Source organism: Ornithorhynchus anatinus, chromosome 4, assembly GCF_004115215.2.
Source record: "Ornithorhynchus anatinus isolate Pmale09 chromosome 4, mOrnAna1.pri.v4, whole genome shotgun sequence".
NCBI classification, from domain to species: Eukaryota; Metazoa; Chordata; class Mammalia; order Monotremata; family Ornithorhynchidae; genus Ornithorhynchus; species Ornithorhynchus anatinus.
The window spans coordinates 18957973-18977000 of NC_041731.1; the positions used below are offsets into that span (position 1 = coordinate 18957973).

The window sequence follows — 19028 nt, forward strand, 5'->3', positions numbered from 1 at the left end:
TAGTATTTATTGAGCAGTTACTCTATGCAGAACACTGTATTAAGCTTTGGGAAAAGTCCAGTATAACAATATAGCAGACACATTCACTGGCCATGACAAGCTTACAGTCTACAGGGGGAGGCAGACATCAATATGAATAAATGAAGTAGAGACTTGGACATAAGTGCTGTGGGGCTGGGGGTGGGGGGTGGTGAATAAAGGGAGCATGTCAGGGTTTGCAGGAGGGAATGGGAGAAGATGATAAAGCTTTGTCAGAGAAGGTCTATTGGAGGAGATATGCCTTCAGTAAGTCTATGAAGGTGGAGAGAGCACTGATCTATTGGAAATAAAGAGGAAGGGAATTGCCAGACCAGAGGCAGAACGTGGGTAAGAGGTTCGGGCAAGATAGATAAGATCGAGGGGCAATTAGTAGGTTGGAATTAGAGGAGCATGGATTGCGGCCTGGGCTGTAGTAGGAGAGTAGGGAGGTGAGGTAGGAGGAAGGGCTTTAAAGCTGATGGTAAGGGGTTTCTGTCTGATGCGGAGGGGTACAGTCAACCACTGGAGGGTCTTGGGGAGTGGGGAGACATGGACTGAATGGTTTGTAGAGACATGATTCTGGCAGGAGAGTGAAGTCTGGACTGCAGTTGAGAGAGACAGGTGGCAGGAAGTTCAGCAAGGAGGTTGATGCAGAAGTCAAGGAAGGACAGGGTATGTGCTTGAATGGGAGTAGTTTGGATGGAGAGGAAAGTGCAGATTTTTAGTGATGGTGTGAAAGTTGACCTGACCGGATTTAGTGACAGATTGTATATATAGGTTTACTGAGAGAGATGAGTTGAGGATATTGCCAAGGTTATGGGCTCGTGAGACGGGAAGGATGGTGATGCTGTCTACAGTGACAGGAAAATCTGCTGGAGGACAGCGTTTGGAAGGGAAGATGAGGAATTCTGGTTTGGACATGTTCATTATGAGGAGTCAGCAGGAAATCCAGGTAGTGATGCCCTGAAGGCAGGAGGAAATGAGAGACAGCAGAAAGGGAGGAACATCAGGACTGGAGAGGGAGATTTGGGAATCATCCCTGTGGACAAAGGTATTGAAGCCATGAGAGTGAAAATGTTCTCCAAGGGAGTAGGTGAAGATGGAGGATAGACGGGGACCCAGAACTGAGCCTTAAGGGATCCCCCTTGTAAGTGGGTGGGAGGCAGAGAGGGAGCCTGTGAAAGAGACTAGGAATGATCAGACAGATAGGAGAAGAACCAGAAGAGCACATGAAACCAAGGTTCGATAGTATTACCAGGAGAAGGAGGCGATCCTCAGTGTCAAAAGGGGCTGAGAGGTCGAGGAGGATTTGGAAGGAGTAAAGGCCAATGGATTTGGCAAGGAGATCCTTGGTGACCAGGTGCAGCAGCGTGGCAGAGTGGAAAGAGCACGGGCTTGTGAGTCAGAGATCATGGGTTCGAATCCTGGCTCTGCCACTTGTCAGCTGTGTGACTGTGGGCGAGTCACTTCACTTCTCTGTGCCTCAGTTCCCTCATCTGTAAAATGGGGAGGAAGACTGTGAGCCCCACGTGGGACAACCTGATTCCCCTGTGTCTACCCAGCGCTTAGAACAGTGCTCGGCACAGAGTAAGCGCTTAACAAATACCAACATTATTATTATCTCCCTAAAATCTCCCCTGCTCATCTCCAGACCCTTGCATCTTTTGCCCCTTCATCCACTCTCCCACATTTCCCAGCAGGATCCCAAAACGAAATCTCCCGTCTCCTCTCAAAATCCACCCCCTCCACCGGTGCTTCCTCCCCATCCCTTCGCAGCTTGTCAAAACACTTGGCCCCTCCCTTCTTCCCTCCTTGACCACCATCTTCAGCTGTTTGCTTTCCAATGGTTTTTTCGACCCCAGTGCTTTCAAAGATGCCCAAGTCTCCTCATCCTAAAAAAGCCAGTCCTTTGACCCTATGGCTTCCTCTAGTTATCGCTGTATCTCCCTCCTACCATTCCTTTCCAAACTCCTTGAGCGAGTTGTCCACAACTGCTCTCTCAACGTCCTCTCCTCCAGTTCTCCCCGTGACCCCCTACTATCTGTCTTCCTCCCCCTTCACTCCACTGAACCTGCTCACTCTGAAGTCACCAACAATTTCCTCCTTGCCAAATCCAATAGCCTCTAGTCTATACTGAGTCTCCTTGATCTCTGCCTTCGACACTGTGGACCTCCCCCTTCTCCTGGAAACATCATGAAATCGATAATCCCCACACAGACTCTGGGCAGGAGATGCCCACAACCCCTCCCTTGGACACACTAGCCCGTGCCCGGTGGGCCCGATTGACTCTGGCCACATATCTGAGCCCAAGGTCAGATGATGTCCCGCCCACTCGTGGCAAATCCCTCCCCTTTCATAATATCTCCCCTCACACCCGCCTCCTTCCTCAACAATGGTGTCCATGGTGACGAAGCCCCCTCCCTCAGCCCCCCAGTTCCGCTGGGCCCTGTCAGTCTGAGAGAGCTGAACCAGAAACTGTGGCTACTAGGCTCTATCGATTTGATTCAGTGGAACCTATGAGAATTGACCTAGGGTTAATCACAGAGTCCGTGATTCACCCTGACCCTGCTGAGGAGCGTTTGTGGGCTTGGGTGCCTGGGTGTAACCTGGTGGGGGGAGTCTGGAAATGGAGACCACGTGGCTGGGGTGGGGTCCCCAGGCTGGCGTGTTGGTGGAGGGTCTTGCTCCACACTCTCCAAAGGCTGCCCAGTGTTCCCTGTGAAGGAACGACTGGTCAGGGGAGGATGTCAATGGAGCGTTTGCTGTGGGCAGAGCACTGTACTGCGCACTGGCAAGGCACTCCTGGGTGTGAATCAGGGCCGCTCTTCGTCCCTCAGGTCTCCCGGTTTAACAGTGTCATTTGCAGGGAGGGGCCCGGTTACACGCATCAGAAGCGACGAAACGACACAGTGTCGGCCCCGGAGGCGACCAATGCAACATGGGGAAGGAGTAAAGTGGCTGAGAGGGAGGGGCCACAACCTGTTCCCTTTGAAGGCAGGTTTTCCCACCGTTCGCTCGCTTTCTTTCCAGAGCCACCATGGTGGAGCGGGCCTGGCAGGTCTGCACCAGCCGAGATTCTACATTTGCCGATGGGGAAGGTGGTGAGTCCAAGTGCGAGAGGGATTGTACCCAGTGTGCTTCTAGGGCATCCATCTATCTTGGTGTTCAGTAAAGTGATTGACACACAGTAACCACAGAGAAGTGTGGTTGCCTGATGGATAGAAGGTAGGCCTGGGAGTCAGAAGAACATGAGTTCTCATCCTGGCTTTTCCACCTGTCTGCTGGATGACCTTGACAAAGTCAATTTACTTCTCTGTGCCTCAGTTTCCTCTTCTATAAAATGGGGATCAAGTCAGTGAGCTCTGTGTGACATATGGACTGTGTCTAACCTCATTGGCTTGTATCTGCCCGAGCTTTTAGTACAGTGCTTGGTACATATTAAGTACTTAACAAATACCATAAGAAAAACAAATCAAAACAGGAGGAAGGCAGGGAAAACCAAGTGAGGGAGGGGGCCCAGCTTGCCGATCCTCCCCTTTAACTGATCAACCAGTAAACACTTTACTGAGTATTTACTGTGTGCATACCATTGTACTACGCACTTCCATCCTGTCCCTCCAGGCGCCCTCAGCTGCCAGGCATCCTGGGGAGAGTCAGCCTGAGGGAGGGGGAGGCTCTGCCCAAAGGATGATGAAGGGAGAGTCAGTCAGGGGGCAAGTCAGGTGGGGGAGGGTCAGATATGGGGCTGCTCTATGGGAACAGTCATTCATTCTTTCAATCCTTCATTCATTCAATTGCATTTACTGAGCGCTTACTGTGTGCAGAACACTGTACTAAGCGCTTGGAAACTACAATTCGGCAAGATAGAGACAATCCCTACCCAGCAACAGACAGGGGAGAGTCAGCCAAGAGGAGAATCAATCGAGGGGAGAGCCCGCCACCTAAAACTCAACATGTCCAAAACTGAGCTCCTTATCTTCCCTCCCAAACCCTGTCCTCTCCCTGACTTCGCTATCACTGTGGATGGTACGACCATCTTTCCCGTCTCTCAATCCCGCAACCTCGGGGTCATCTTTGATTCGGCTCTGTCGTTCACCCCACACATCCGATCCGTCACCCAAACCTGCCAGTCTCACCTTTATAATACCGCCAAGATCCGCCCTTTCCTCTCCACCCAAACGGCCATCTTACCGTTACAGGCTCTCGTGTTATCCCGGCTGGATTAACAATGTTGGCATTTGTTAAGCGCTTACTATGTGCAGAGCACATTTCTAAGCGGTGGGGTAGATAAAGCGTAATCAGGTGGTCCCACGTGAGGCTCACATTCAATCCCGATTTTACAGATGAGGTAACTAAGGCACAGAGAAGTTAAGTGACTGGCCCCACAGTCACACAGCTGACAAGTGGCAGAGCTGGAAGTCGAACCCGTGACCTCTGACTCCGAAGCCCAGGCTCTTTCCACTGAGCCAAGCTGCTGGATTCTTGTGTCCACCTTCTCTCTGATCTCCTTTCCTCCCGTCTCTCCCGCTCCGGTCTATTCTTCATTCCGCTGCCTGGTTCATCTTCCTGCAGAAACGCTCTGGGCCTGTCACTCCCCTTCTTAAAAATCTCCAGTGATTGCCCATCAACTTCCGCACAAAACAAAAACTTCTCACTCTAGGCTACAAGGCTCTCCATCACCTTGCCCCCTCCTCTCTCTCTTTCTACTGCCCAGCCCGCACGCTCCACTTCACTGCCACCCACCTCCTCACCGTGTCCCCTTCTCGCCTATCCCGCCGTCGATCCCTGGGCCACCTCCTCCCGCGGCCCTGGAATGCCCTCCCTCCTCACCACTGCCAAACGAATTCTCTTCACCTCTTTAAATCCCTACTGAGAGCTCAGGTCCTTCAAGAGGCCTTCCCAGACTGAGCATCCCCTTTTCCCTCTTCTCCCTCTGCTGCCCCTCTACCCCCCCTTCACCTCACCTCATCTTAGCCCCCTTTCCCCGCCCTTTCCCTCTGCTCCTCTCCCTCTCCCTTCCCCTCCCTTCAGCACTGTGCTGCCATACCCAGCTGCTTTTGGGGGGCTCAAATGCTCATGGCTGCAAGGAGCAATTAGGGGTCATGGCTGCTGGGAGCTTTTAGGATTCTCAACTCTAGGGAGCATTTATTGTTTGAGTCAGCGGGGACCATTTCGGTTTGGAGCTGCAGGGAACATTTTGGGTTGACAGCTGTGTGGAGCATTTAGGGGTTCGGGATTATTAGACAGGCAACCGGTCAGTCCTCCTGAGACAGAGTGCTGGGGTGGGGGCAGAGGGGTGCAGGAGGACTCCACAGGTGGGGGCAATTGGAGCCAGGGTTATGAGACCAGCAGGTTCATGGTGGGCAGGGGTTGGTAACATGACCCCGGAGTGGGAGTCTGGGCCCCTCAATAGGAGTACCATCTGAGTCCAGGGAGATGTGGGCATGCCTTGCAAATGTTGAAGGACTGGAGTTATGCGGACCTGGCCACCAGACATTAAAGGAGTGGGGAGATGCAGATGTGACTGGTGCATGATGTAGGATGGGGGCGAATGGTCCATGATCAGCAGATGGTTTATATTGGGGACAATGCGGAAGTGGCCAGCAGAGCTTGATGGATAGTGGCCATGTGGACTTGAACAGCAGGCATTACAGGAAGGGGGGGTGGGCCATTCGTGGCCACAAACTTTAAAGGAATTGGGTGATGCAGTCTTGGCCTACAGAACTCCAAGGAAAGGGTCAATACAATTGTGGCTGGTGGACACGTAAGAAGGACAATGCTGTCGACGTGGCTGGCATACATTAAAGGGGGGAGGTGATGCAGAAGTGGCTGGAAGATGTGGAAAGAAGGGGAGATAGAAACGTAGCCAGCAGGCCTTAAAAGAGGGGGCAATGTACACGTGCCCAGCAGGTATTGAAGTACGGAGCTGATCCAGTCGTGGTCAGCAGAACCTAAAGGACAGGGGCAATCAAGTCATGGCCTCAGACGGTAAAGGAATGGCGTGATGCATATGTGGCTGACAAATGATAAAGGACTAGGGCAATTTGGGTGTTGCCGGCAGACGTTTAAGGACATGACCGGTGGATGCTGAAGAACAGGGGCTATCTGGGCATGACCAGCCAACATGAGAGGATAATAATAATAATGATAATAATAATGTTGGTATTTATTAAGCGCTTACTATGTGCCGAGCACTGTTCTAAGCACTTGGGTAGACACGGGGGAATCAGGTTGTCCCACGTGGGGCTCACGGTCTTAATCCCAATTTTACAGATGAGGTAACTGAGGCACAGAGAGGTTAAGTGACTTACTTGCCCACAGTCACACAGCTGACAAGTGGCAGAGTGAGATTCGAATTCATGGCCTCTGACTCCAAAGCCCGTGCTCTTTCCACTGAGCCACGCTGCTTCTATATGCATGCATACGATGCATGCATTGGATGCATGCGATGATTTTCTTGCCCTCTTCAAAGCCCTACTGAAAGCTCACCTCCTCCAAGAGGCCTTCCCAGACTGAGCTTCCCCTTTTCCCTCTGCTGCCCCACTACCCCCGCTTCACCTCCCCTCAGCTAAGCCCCCTTTCCCCCCCCTTTCCCTCTGCTCCACCCTCTCTCCCTTCCCCTCCCCTCAGCACTGTGCTGCCATTCCCAGCTTCTTTTGGGGGTCAAATGCTCGTGGCTGCCGGGAGCAATTAGGGTTCATGGATGCTGGGAGCTTTTAGGGTTCTCAACTCTAGGGAGCATTTAGGGTTTGAGTCAGCGGGAAACATTTATGTTTTGGAGCTGCAGGGAACATTTTGGGTTGACAGCTGTGTGGAGCATTTAGGGGTTCAGGATTATAAAACAGGCAACTGGTCAGTCCTCCTGAAACAGAGTGTTAGGGTGGGGGCAGAGGGGTGCAGGAAGACTCTCCAGGAAGGGGCAATTGGAGCCAGGTTTATGAGACCAGCAGGTTCGGGGTGGGCGGGGGTTGGTGACATGACCCTGGGGTGGGGGTCAGCCTGGGGCCATCAATGGGAGTACCATCTGAGTCCAGGGGAGATGTGGGCATGCCTTCAAATGTTGAAGGACTGCAGTGATGCGAACCTGGCCACCAGACATTAAAGGAGTGGGGAGATGCAGATGTGGCTGGTGCATGATGTAGGATGGGGGCGAATGGGGCATGGTCAGCAGATGGTTTATGTTGGGGACAATGCGCAAGTGGCCAGCAGAGCTTGATGGATAGTGGCCATGTGGACTTGACCAGCAGGCATTACAGGAAGGGGGGGTGGTCCATTCGTGGCCACAGACTTCAAAGGAATGGGGTGATGCAGTCTTGGCCCACAGAAGTCAAAGGAAAGGGCCAATACAAGTGTGGCTGGTGGACATGTAAGAATTACAACGCTGCTGACGTGGCTGGCATACATTAAAGGGGGGAGGTGATGCAGAAGTGGCTGGTAGATGTGGAAGGAAGGGGAGATAGAGACGTAGCCAGTAGGTCTTAAAAGAGGGGGCAATGCACACGTGCCCAGCAGGTATTGAAGTACGGAGCCGATTCAGTCATGGTCAGCAGAAATTAAAGGACAGGGGCAATCAGGTCATGGCCTCAGATGGTAAAGAAATGGCGTGATGCAGATGTGGCTGAGAAATGATGAACTGGGGCAATTTGGGTGTTGCCGGCAGATGTTTAAGGACACGACTGGGGGACGCTGAAGGACAGGGACTATCTGGCCATGACCAGCCAACTTGAGAGGATGCATGCGATGACAACATGGTCAGCAGATATTAAAGGACCGAAGTGATGTGGACATTTCTGACTGATATTAAAACCTGGGGAAGATGTGGATGTGCCTGCCTGATGTTCAGAACTGGGGGTGATGCGGACATTTCTTGCTTGTGTTAATGGTCGGAGCCAATGTAGACTTCGCTGGCTTTACGTTTGAGGATGAGGGCGATGTGGATTTGGCCAGGGGATATACATGAACAGCGGCAATGTGGACATCGCCAGCTGACATTAAGGGATGAGGATGAATCTAGAAGTGGCCATCTGACATTACCGGACTGGAGAGATCAGGGCTTGGCCAGCTGATGTAAAAGGAGTGCATCTATCTGGACGTGACCTGCTGGTGTTGGACAGCAGTGTTGTGGACGTGACTTGTGGGGGAGTGTTCCAGATAGGGTTAGGAGAAGCCAGATTCCCTGGGCTATGGTAGACCAGAGCTTCCAGTTGCGGTTGGGAGTTGGGGAAGGCAGGGGCCTGGGGTTCCAGCTGGGCATCGCTGGGGCCGCGAGAGGGGCAGGCGTCGTGTTCACTCCCCACCCTGGGGAGCGTGGAAGCCATATTGGAAGATGTCCAGGGGAGAGTGGTAGGAGAGAAATTTGAGGCAGCGAGTGTAGACGACTTGCTCCAGGAGTTTGGAAAGGAGGAGTGGGAGGGAGATGGGGCGATACCTGGAGGGCCTGTGGGATTAAGGGAGGGATTTTCTGGGTGGGAGAGACGTGGGCATGTTTGAAGGCAGTGGGGAAGAAACCATTGGAGAGTGAGTGGTGGAAAATGGTAGTTAAGGAGAGGAGAGAAGTGGTGAGAGTTTTTATAAATTGCTAAGGAAGAGGGTCCAATGTGCATGTGGAGTGGGTGGCAGTTGAGAGGAGGCAGGTCTCCTCTGAAGATACTGCTGGGAAGGACGGGAAAGTTGAAAAGGGGGCTGAGAGGAGAGTGGATGGAGGAGGGGAAGGGGTGATTTGGGGGAGCTCAGACCTGATAGTGTTACTTTTCTTAATGAAGTAGATGGCCAGGTCGTTGGGAGCGAGGGAAATGTGTGTGTATTGGGGGGAGGGGCGGCGGGGAGGGGCGGGCAGGGGGCCTGAGAAGCAGTTATATATTATATAATGTTAATAAGCAGGTGATGCCCAGAGTAGAAGTTGACTTGTCCACGGGTCAATCAAATCAAAAAGGCTAGTGGCAAGAACAGTCCAGAGGCCCTTGGCCCAAATTTCTGAGGCTGTGGAGGAGGTTCTGTGGATGGCTAATTTGGAGAAGGGTGGAGCTGTAATGGGGGACATGGGAGAGGAAACGCCTGGGAAGAGTAAGCAACCGAACAACATGTTTGGCCTGAGCAGGTACGAATGCAGGTAGTAGCTAATAGTAACACAGTGATAACGAGGGCACTGTTACCCGGGGAGGGGGGCGGGGGCAATCAGTGTCATCCAGTCGTAACACAGGGAAGGAAGGAGTGGGAGCTCCCCAAGGAAGATCACTTCTGGGCTGGGGAGAGGAATTAGGAACTCATTGCCCCATGCTCTGGGTAGGGGGCGGGGGGGCGGTTGGGGGAAACGGGCCTGGGAACACAGTGTTCCATGGGCCTGGTTGGCTACCTGGATACTTGGAGGGCTGGTTCTGGTGAACATGGCCGGGGGGGGGGGGTTAGTCCAGGGGAGTTGAATGGTCTGCAGAGAGATGGGGGCTAATTCTGGGAGATATACGAAGTACTGAGGGGCTTTGGGGCCAGTGATGGGGGGGGGGGTCCTCGGTGTCGGTGTCGTCAGGCGGGGGTGCAGCTGCCGGGAGGGGAGATGACCATGAGCCTGGAGGCAGGTCATTGGAGTCTGATAGCGGGCTTCTCGGGAAAAGAGACGTCGGCGCTTCCGTGGCGGCATCCGGAGGGGAAAGATCGTACTGGGAAAAGGGGGACCGGTTGTCCGAGGGCACGGCTCCTTGGGAAAAGAAGTCTCGGGGCTTCCACGCTAGCGTTCGGGGAGGAAATAAAAATAATAATAATGGTGGTATTTGTTAAACGCTTACTATGTGCAAAGCACTGTTCTAAGCGCTGGGGGATACAAGGTGATCAGGTTGTTCCAGGTGGGGCTCATAGTTTTATTCCCCATTTTACAGATGAGGGAAGTGAGGCACAGAGAAGTTAAGTGATTTGCTCAAAGTCACACAGCTGGCAAGCCGCGGAGCCGGAAGTAAAACCCATGACCTCAGACGCCCAAGGCCGGGCTCTTTCATCTGAGCCACGGAAACATCCTGCCAGATGGGATTATCCCCCTCCCGGCACCGTTATGATGTCGTCCCTATGTCCCTGCAGTTGCCCATGGTGACTACCATGTCGTCATCCCCAGGAGACATACTTTGCTCGTTTCCGTTTGCAGATTTCATATCTGCTGTCCTACCTTGGCTTTCTTTGATGACTTTTCCCAGTGTTTCAGATCTCCGTCCCAAGCATCGGGGAAGCTGAGTTGGCGAATCCGAAGGTCTAGAGAGGATGGAGAAGAGAGAGCAGAGAAGACCGTATCATCAAGCTGCTCCTAGACAAGCCGTTGGCTCACTTCAAGGCCGATGGACACTGACACAATAACACAAGTACTCGTTGCCTCCCCGGACTTGACACCCACTCAGGTGAGTGCCCAGCTTGGGATCCGGGGGTTCTATGTGGAGGGCAGAGACTGCCACCTTCAGGTAGCACTGGTCCAGACTGTCTATAGTCTGGGAAGGGGCAGAGCCCCGAAGATGGCCAAAGACACGCTCATCTGTATTCTTGTCCATTTCAGGCCGGCAGCTGGTATCATCTCCAATGCACCCAATACTGAAAGTGTCCCTGGAATGGCCAATGAGGAGAGACAGGAAACTTCACGGTAAGTATACGTGGCCCCACTCATTGCTGGTGGCCATCGGGGTTGGGAATCAAGAAACAAACTTCGCTGGTACGATTAAGGGTTGGGTTCTGACATGATATGGGTAACCCGAGCCCAATTCCTTCTCATTCTCTCTCGCTTTGACAATATCTCTCTATCAATCTTTCTCTCCTTCTCTCTCTCTTTCTCTCCACCCGCTCTGTGTTTCAGGGTGAATGGATCCCAGAAATATTCCTGCCAGAATCCTGCATGTCGTCTCTACAGGCCAGGACAGAGGATCATGCATTTACTCTGAGGATGACATGGGAGGATCACTGGGTGTTGAATGCTGCTGCAATCGTCTCTGTTTAGGGCACCGGCTTCCTCTTTTATTCTCTGAAATGGTGGTTGTTTGGTTCTTAACGGCAGAAATGTCTTTGAGTGGTGGAGTGTGGCAGAGAGGGAGGCTGGAAAGTCGAAAGGGGAGAGGGTTTTTTTCTGGTTTTCCAAATCAATGAACTCATCCTATCATTCATTCTATCACTCTGGGGATCCTGTGTGATGTTTCTAGGTAAATGAACACTTCTTCCTTGCCTATGCGAGAACTGTTACCACTTAATAAATCTCATCTGGGCGGGGGCCCGCCAGGTGTGGAGTGCAGCCCCTACTGGCCCAGTGGGAGAATCTCCTCTTCAGATTCCTGTATTGCCCCCACACACTCGTTTTGTTGAGTTCGCAGCATCTGACGGGCCGAACCGGTGAAAGAGATCATGTAAAACACAAGCCGGGATATTTGCCACCGATATTTGAGAAATGGTAGAAATGGGGGTAGGCTCAGATTTGTATCTAGTCCTCCAGGAAGGCCTTTAACTCGTGAATGTGAGAATCAGTCATGGCATATGAACTCACCTCCCCGCCTCTTCGTCCATTAATCATTTTTTTTCCATCGGTATTGAGGGCTAAATTCTCAGAGGTGAAATAATCCTCTTTCATCCCAGTCAGGAACATGACACCTTACCTGATCTAATTGGGCAGGCTATTCAGGGGCCAAATCCATTGATTTGGAGCCTTCAACCAATGGCGAAGTTCTAGTTACTCTGTCAAATGAGCGATAAGACTGCAAAGGGAGGGGGAGGGAAATTTTCAGTGCTTTGAAAGAAACCAACAAAACTGTCAAGAGAGGCAGGCTCAAAATTACCAGATCTACCATCGCTGCTTAAGAACCCTATTCTTAAGCGAACACTATCCTCTCATGGAACGTTTCACGGTAGACCATGTAAACATCATCTTTCCTGTCTCACAAGTTTGTAACCTTAGCTTTTCAGTGACCCCTATCTCTTATTCAACCCCCATATTCAATCTATTACTAAAGCCTCCCATTCAACCTTCACAACATTGTTAAAACCCGTGCTTTCCCGTCCATCCAAACTGCTACTCTGTCAATCCAAGCACTTTTCCTATCCGTCTTGGATTATTCTGTCAACCTCCTTGCGGAACTCCCTGCCATTTCTCTCTTCACATTCCAATCCATACTTCATTCTGCTGATTTTTCTCCTGAATGTTCAGTCCATATTTTAACTTTCCTGTTCTGTGACCTTGTACAAGGCTCTTTGGCATCTGTGCCTTAACTGCCGCACCTGTAAAATTATGGAAGAACTACCTCTTTTCTCTCTTCCACAGTCTGCGAGCCCCGATGTGAGAGACAGGCTGCCTCTGCTCTGACTGTACAGTCCCCATACCAGCGATTAGCTGAGTAGTCACTGAACCAAAACCACCGCGATAATGCGGGTAAGACGTAGCCCGGTCCAGGCACCGAACTAGCCAATCAGAACCTGTCGCGGGAAGTGGGAAGGTAGCGTGGAGGTTCGGGGCACAAAGGCTTGTTCTTAACGGGGTTCACCTCCGCCTACCGAACTACCACTCCCATCGTGCCCCGCCGCGGGGCCTGCGGCCATTGGGTCGAACAGAGAAGGCTTTGGATGCAGTTGCTCAGGCCGTTTTCCCATTCATCATGAGAGTAATTATGGTTTTTGTTAAGTACCACCTACCACATCCCATGAAGTGGCAAGTAGACATCATGGAGACCTCAAACTCTCTTAAAATCAGGCACCTCTAATCCCATTCCCTCCCAGGAGAGTTTACCACACAACTAACGGTTAAGGCACTGGTAGGCTCCACGTACTGTGTTTGGGCCACTTACTGGGGTGGGGATATAACACTTCCTTTCATTTACAGGATCCCACTCCGTGCTGTCCCATGGGAATCCCCTCGGCTCTCCCCAAGATGTTCCCAAAGGAGCAAACCCTCATTAGAGAAGCAGCATGGCGTGGTGGATACAGAGCATAACTGGGAGTCAGAAGGTCATGGGTTCTAATCCAGAAACGCCACTTGTGTGCTGTATGACTTTGGGCAAGTCACTTCACTTCTCTGTGCCTTAGTTACCTCATCTATAAAATGGGGATTAAGACTGAGCCCCATGTGGGACAGGGACTGTATCCAACCTAATACCCCAGCGCTTAAAACAATGTCTGGCACAGAGAAGGCACTTAACAAATACCATCTTTATTATTATTATTATTAGAACCTGCCCTATCTGTCGTGTTCCACTGAAGTGCGGCCAATGCACCACCACAGCCAATCAGGCCCTGTCGTGAGGGAAGGGATGGTGGCATGGCGGCTTCGGGCACAAAGACTTCTGGGGGCTGTAGTCTGACTCTCGCTCTTGAGGACGTTCACCTCCTCCTAGCTAACGGAACTAACATTCTGTCGTGCTCGACGAACAAACAAACAAAAACCCCAAGTGTCGCAAGAGAAGCAGTTTTGCTTTAAACATGTCTAGTTGGAGGGTTCGACATGTCTATTTGGCGGGGTTTAATGTAAATAGTACACATAGTGCCTGCACCAAGGAACTGAACAGTGTAGATGGGAGGAATGGGCAAAAAAATATATGCCCGGTAGGAAGACGTCTTAGAGGTTGACAAAGAACAATATTCCTGAAGTGTCACTTGAGCGTTGATGTAAGACTCCAGAGTTGCCACAACAGGACAGCTGCCTGATTCTTATGGCCACAGCCAGCTTTTCTGGATTCCTACAGCATCTCAGCCTTCCAATCAACCTCACACAACACCTCGAAAAGCAGTGAAGAGAGTGGGAAGGGCGCAGGGCTAGGAGATTGGATATATGGATTCAGCACTTTTGTGCTCTGTAACCTTGGGCAAGGCACTTTGGTATCTGCGTGCTTCTGCTGTCGCAACTGTAACCTGTAAAACTGGGAATAAACTACCTGTTCTCCACCGTCCACACTCTAGGAGCCTTGATGTAGGGCATAGGCCCCCTTTTCTCTGATCGTCGAGTCCCCCCACCAGCGATTGGCTAACGGTGATCGCTGAACCAACAGTACTGTGATAATGCGGGTAGGACATAGTCCAGCCCAGGCATCGACCCAGACAATCACTGTCACAGAGGGAGGGAGGATAGTATGATGGCTCGGGCCGGAAAGACTGCTTAGTCTTTGTATGACGCTGAGTATGATGCTTGCTCTTGAAAGCGTTCAACTCTGCCTATCCCGTCCTGCCCCGCGCTGAGGAAGGCAGTTTTTCAGGCCGTTATACCATTAACAATGATAACAATTATGGTATTCGTTAAATTCATGTTACCACTCCCCGCGAGGTGTCGCATAGCGAACACAGAAACCCCAAACACGCTCAAAATCTGGTATCTTGATTCCCATTCCCTCCCTGAAGAGTTTACCACATAACCAACAATCAATGCAATGAGCGGCTCCATATACATACATGGTTTAACAAGCCATTTTACCTTGAGATGGTGGGTGCTCATCTCAGGGCCTTAGTTACCTCATCTATAAAATGGGGATTAAGACTGTTAACCCCATGTGGGACAGGGACTGTGTCCACCCTGATTACCTGATACCCCAGCGCCTAGAACAATTGCTGACACAGACAAGGCAATTAACAAATACCATCTTTATGCTTATATCATATTATTATCATATATATGATATTATATTATTATTATTCTTAGATCCCGCCCTACCTGTCATGTTCCACTGAAGTGCAGCCAATGCACCGCCACAGCCAATCAGGCGCTGTCATGAGGAAAGGGATGGTGGCATGGCGGCTTTGGGCAAAAAGACTTCTGGGGGCTGTAGTCTGTAGTCTGGTGGGTACTCCAGGTTCTTCTTGGGCCATCATGTTTTTCCACCCCTCAAGAAACTTCATTACCTGTCCATCCACCTTTGCATCAAACCAAAACTTCTCACTTTGAAGCCCTCAATCCCCTTGCCCTCTCCTACCTCATCCCACCACTCTCCTACTACAACAAAGTCATCACAATTCTATCCTCTAAATGCCAACTTTCTCATTCTACCAGTCTTTTCTATCTTACCTTCAAACTCTCACCCACATCCAGCCTCTTACCTGGAACCCCCTGCCTTTCCATAACCAACAGACTAATACTCTCCCCACCTTCAAAGCTTTATTGAAGGCACATTTCCTCCAAAGGTCTTTCCCTGACTAAGCCCTCCTTTCCTCTTCCCCCCTTCTCTTCTGTGTCACCCTGACTTTCTTCCTTCCTTTATTCATGCCCATCCCAGCTCTGCAGCATTTATGTACACATCTGTAATTTATTTATTAGATTAATAACTGTCTCCCCCTCTAGACTATAAACTCATTGTGGGCAGGGATTGTGTCTGTTTATTGTTGTATCGTACTCTCCCCAGTGCTTATTGCAGTGCTCTTCACACAATGAGCACTTAATAAATATGTTTAAATGAATGAATGAATGAATGAATGAATGAATGAAAGAACCTACCCCAACCCCTCACTGTAACCTTAACCTTAGCCTTAATCCTAACTCTAATTTTAAGCCCCTAAACCTAACCCTAACCTTAGCTTTAAGCCTACCTCTAACCCTAAACCTTACCCTAACCCTAACCGTATGCCCAAATCTAACTCTAGCTATAGTTGTAACCCTAGCTCTAGGCCTAGTCCTTGCTCCACCCACAACCCTAGCTCTCACACTAACCTAGTCCTCAACCTAGACATAATCCTAACTGAAACACTAACCCCAGCCCAGCCCAGCCTTAACCCTAGCCCTAGTCCTAAGCCTAACCTAACAATAAACTAGGGCTACTTAATTCAATTAATAAAATATAGGGTTATAAAAATGTAATATATAATAGAGTTATAAAATAACACTAACCCTAGCCCTAACCTCAAATAAAACCCTAACCTTAACCCTAATTCCAACCCTAACAGTAACACCTGACCTAGACTTAGCCCCAGTCCTAACCCTACATATAACCCTAAGGTTAGACCAAACCCTAACTCTAGTTTATGCTAAATGTAACCTTAACCCTAACCCTAAATTTAACCCCAACCCTAGCCGTATCAACCTTAGCCATTATCCTAGATCTAACCCTAACCCTAACCTTAACTCTAACTGTAATTTTAACTCTTCCCCTAACCCTAACTCTAGTCCTAATGTTGTCCCTAAACCTAACCATATACCTTTTCCACAGGAGTCTCAGGCCTTAAACTAACCTTATCCATAACCCTAAAGCCAACCTCAACCCTAACTTTAGCCCTAAATTTAGGCCTAGCCCTAGTCCCAATCTCCGCCATGACCATAACCATAACCCTGACCTTAACTCTAACCCTAACCATAACCCTAAACCTAAACTTATCCATAGCCATATGACTGACCTTAACCCTAAACCTAAACCTAAATCAAATCTTAACCTAACCTCAACTTAACTCTAACTCTAAACCCTATCTCTAACAGTAAAACTAACACTAAGCCTAGCCCTAACCATAACCCGTAGCCTAAATATAAAGCTGACCCTAAATCTAAACCTTGCCCTAACCTGAGCCCAAATCCTAACCCTAGCCCTAACCCTGACCTTAGCCCTATCTCTAACTCTAACCTTAATCCTGAAACCTAACCTGAATCTTAATCTTAGGATTCCTTACCCTATCCTTTGCCCTTGCTGTAACCCCAGCACTCAAAGTAATCCTAATCTTAATCCTTGCCCTAAACCTTACCTAAGCCTTAACCCTAGGTTTAGCCCTAACCTGACCCTAAATGTAACCCTAACCTTAGCTATAATTTTAATCCTAGCCCTTACTGTAAGCCTAGCCTTAGGACTAGACATTGCAATAACCCTAACCATAGCCCTAGCCAAAACCTTAATCCTAACCCCTGAATCTAGGCCCTAGCTCTAGCCATAGTCCTAGACCTAAACCTAAGCCTAAAACTAATCCTTAGGCTAACTCTAACCATTAACCTAAACATCATTTATTCATAGTATTTATTGAGCACTTACTATGTGCAGAGCACTCTACTAAGCGCTTGGAATATACAATTCAGCAACAGATAGAGACAGTCCCTGCCCAGTGATGGGTTTGCAGTCTAATCGGGGGAGGTAGACGGATAAAAACAAGACAACATTAAAATCACAATAAATAAAATCCACCCAACCCTAACTTTAATTATAACCCTAATCCTAACCCTATCCCTAACCATTACACTAACTCTAGCCCTAACCCAAACCCTAACCTAGGATTAGCCCTGACTCTAATTCAAGCCTTAGCCATAACAATAACCCTAATCCTAAACCTAATGTAACCCTAATCCTAATCCTACACCTAGGCTTAGCCTTAGTCCTCACCCTAACTCTTTTCTTTACCTAAAAGTTAGCCTTATGCCTAACCCTAAACTTAGTGCTAGGACTGGCCCTAACCCTAAACCCGATCCTAACCCTAACCCTGTCTCTAAGCCTGTCTATGACCCTGACCAGAACCCTAGATCTAACCAGAGCCACAACCCTATCCTTAGGTCCAACTCTAGCTGTAGTCTTAGCCCTAGACCTAACTGGAACCCTGTACCAAATCCTATCCCTTACCCTAACCTAACCCTAATACTAACCCAGTCAGAAATGTAATCCTAAACCAAACTCCACCTTAACCATAATCCAAACTCTAACTCTAGCCTGAACCCTAGCACTACTGCTAATTCTAATTAAAAGCCTAACTCTGGGCCTTACCCTAATTGAGCCCAGGGACTAGCCCCAGCCCTAACCCTAACCCTACTCCCAAGCCTAGCCCTAGCCCTAGCCCTAACTCTAACCCTAACTATAGTCCTAACCCTAGCTTTAGCACTAAGCTTAGCTCCAGGCTGTTGTGAGCCCAGAACAAGCTGCCTTGTCGGTGACTGTTTGTCATCTGGCTAACAAGAAGAAGCATGCAGAGGAGTGAAAAGCCCACTCGAAAACAGCACAGAGGCACACAGGAGTCACACATAAGCTTTCAGAGAAGCAGCAGGCATTCAGAGTAAAGCACCCGGAGCAGAAACACGAAGAGAGAAGCAAGTATTAAAGCAGGAGGAGCAGCAGGAGAGCAGAGCTCTTGGAAGCAGAAAGAAGAAGCATCAACAGAACTGCAGACTGGTTTTGTACACTTGGTGGAGTGGAGTGAGTGAGTGTATGTATATGTGTCACTCCCTTGCCCATTGGTAAAATTAAGTAAAAACTTTCCACAGTAACCTTGGTGATCAGTGGTGTGGTTCGACTCTACTATGTTTCACGAAGGCTCCCCTGGTCCAGGAACTTTAACCTGAACCCCAATGATAACCCTTTCCCCTAACAATAACCTTAACCCTATCCCTAGCCCTAAACTTAACTCTATGTCTCACCCTAAACCTAACCCTACTGAGAATCCGAACATTAACTTTAGCTGTAGTTTGAGCCTTAAATCTCACCCTTACTTTAACCCTAATCCTAACCCTAACCGTAAACCTAAACCTAACCCAGCCCTGACCATAATTCTAACCCTATATCTAAACATAATCCTAACCATAGCCCCAGTCATGGCCATAGCTGAATCACTGATCCTACTCCTAGCCCTAGAGCTAAGCCTAATGCCATCCTTAACCTAACTCTAACCTAACTCTAAGCCCAATGCTAAATCTAGCCCTTTCCATCAGCCTAGCTTTAACACTAACACTACATTAGTCCTTGGCATATCTGTATCATTAACAATGACACTAAGCCAAAACCTAACTCTAACTGTAAACCTAGCCCTAATGGTAGCCCGAAATCTACACTTAAACCTAACCATAACCCTAAACCTAGTATTAGTATTAATCCTAACCCTAACACTAATCATACTCAAACTCAAAGCACAACCATAAAACTAGTATTAACCCTTACCCTAGTCATTCATTCAATCATATTTACTGAGATCTTACCGTGTGCAGAACACTGCACTAATTGCTTGGGAAGTACAATTTGGCAAAAGATAGAGACAATCCCTACCCATCAACGGGTTCACCGTCCAGAAGGGGGAGACAGACAACAAAACAAAACAAGTAGACAGGCATCGCAACCATCAAAATAGATAAA

The 19028-nt window shown here is 49.4% G+C and overlaps 2 long non-coding RNA genes across 2 annotated transcripts in view; both read left to right on the top strand.

Moving 5' to 3' along the window:
- The first annotated feature begins 2793 nt into the window (after window positions 1-2793).
- The window catches only part of LOC114811342, a 50222-nt gene continuing 33987 nt past the window's right edge, over window positions 2794-19028 (top strand). Inside the window, exon 1 of the long non-coding RNA XR_005659917.1 lies at window positions 2794-3119. This is a non-coding gene — a long non-coding RNA (uncharacterized LOC114811342). The remainder of the gene's footprint in view (window positions 3120-19028) is intronic.
- Window positions 9971-11166, top strand: LOC103169154. The gene is made up of 3 exons (XR_485639.4): window positions 9971-10394; window positions 10547-10630; window positions 10841-11166. It is a non-coding gene; the product is annotated as an uncharacterized LOC103169154 (long non-coding RNA).